The following is a 2,126-nucleotide window of genomic DNA, read 5'->3' as shown; positions in this document are numbered from 1 at the left end:
TGAGATCACTAACATCTTGAGCCGGCCTCCGCTTTAGCCACCAAACAACAGGCTCCCAGATGAAAGGTGAATGGGCCTAGGTTCCCGCTGGCTTCTTCAGAGCTCTTTAATGGCACAGCACTCGGTGAAAGGTTCCTGGGCAGTAGCTCATATTAGCGGCCAAGCACACTGCTTAATAGGATGATGCCTTTTGGCTTTTGTCATGAGATGATTAAGGGCTTCGTCGTCACCGCTGCCTGTTGAGCGCAGGCGCTGGACTCCACTCTGTTGTTTATTGTCTGAGTCTGAACTCCTCTTAAACCTGTCAGGTGAGATCTGCTGGGGCGTCGCACATCCACGCGTGCCTCAAAATACTTCAAGTGCTTTGATTTTCTCTGAAGATCCTTAAAACTGTCATCAGACAAAGGCCGCAGAGGAGAACAAGCACCGAGATGAAACCTGCTGAGAACGGTCCTCGAAGGGCAGATATTTGAACACGTCTGTAATAAAAGGAGTGGAGCGGCTTCAAGGCGCTAAGCTGCAGGGTTGGAAACAGCCTTTCAGAAATCATTTTTCTGTTACACTATTTCTGACTCACAACTTTGTGACACTGAGACATCCAGCAAATCTATCAGGTTTGATTTTGAAACCGAATGAAAGGGCTTTAAATGAGCTGTTCCGACAGTTTAAATGGGAAAAGATTGCGGATGGCGCGATGAGCCCAGAGTTGTGCAGGCAGAAGGTGACGAACAGAATGAGCGCTGGCCAGATTGACGGTAAACACAGAACGCACTATGTCCATCTTTGGGATTGAATGAAGGCCCTTTCAATCAGCAGAGCTTTGTCCTGGGGATTGGTTTTGGAGACTTAAGAAGCTGGACTCCCGTCGTACCCCCACCATCTGCAACTGCACCTCCCCTCCACCCACCTTTACCCCCTTCAAACCTCCCTCGCACCAGCACAGGGGCGCTGGCAGCCTTTTCACTCCCTCCTAACAAGGCGGCTCCAAGCACAGGCCCACTCCAAGTAATTAAATCAATCCCTTTGTGTTCCCCATATTCCCCTTCAGTGGGTGACTGCCCAAGATCTGATTACGGGTCTTCATGCATATTCAGCCTGAAGCCACAACTTGTCTAGAACAACCTCTTACTTTTAAAGCTCACGTCACGAGCGGCCAACATGCACCAGTTTCCTCTTTTTCATTCCTTTATTACTTTCTACGTACATCCTAGAATCCAGCAGGAGGAAAATGAAGAGCAGCCACTGACTCTGGAGGCTCAGGCGCATTTAAGAGAAAAGCCCTACGATGGGGAGAAGTTAGGGTCGGAGCCCGAAAGACAAATTGGATTAGCAAGTATTGGATTAAAGGTAAAACGGAGGGATAACAAACAAGGAAAGCTGCCTGTGATCACAGGGTTTAATATATTTCTTTTCCTCTCCGATCCCTTTCTTCTCTGCCTCCCCCTTTTCTTCCTTTCTTTACCAGTAAAGATCCCAGGCTTAAGACAGACTTATTAAAACTGGGATTAATTTGTAATGCTCCCCTAACCCTCAGGGTCACCACAGATTTGTTATCTAAAGCAAACAGGAAAAATGTACCATAAAAACGCGCCGAGGCTCTGACTCCATGTCCGTGGGGCTTCTGGGAGATTTGGCTTTGTGTGAAAGGTGTTATCCCTGAGATGTTTCTTTGAGTGGGGAAAGAAAAGCCTTTTAGCACAATGTGGTGGTGGTGGTGGTTAAACGTAATGAAACCTTTCATCAGGAAAAGTGATCGCATTCAGGACGTAAGGAATAAATATATGATGATTATATCAAATTCAGATGTGGAATAGAAACACGGACGAGGAAAAACGAACATTGTTCTGTTGCTTTTTCAGTAAATGCTCTGTTTTTGATCAGCAGGAGACCAGATCAGCCTTATCTTTTTAATGTCGCACCGGCTCAGATTGGGATCTTAATCTTATTTGGTTATGGAGGCTTCACTGCGACAAACACAAAGACCTTTGGGGAACAAATGTAGAGCTTCTGAACAAAAACAACGCCTTTCGCGTTTTTCTCAGGGTTGTGGTTCTAGAAGGTGAGTGACATCACCGATCACATCATCATTTCTGGTCTTTGTTTACACTAAAACTGTTCAGCCTCAG

The sequence above is a fragment of the Betta splendens genome, chromosome 1 (assembly GCF_900634795.4).
Source record: "Betta splendens chromosome 1, fBetSpl5.4, whole genome shotgun sequence".
NCBI classification, from domain to species: Eukaryota; Metazoa; Chordata; class Actinopteri; order Anabantiformes; family Osphronemidae; genus Betta; species Betta splendens.
This window is presented reverse-complemented; position numbering follows the sequence as displayed.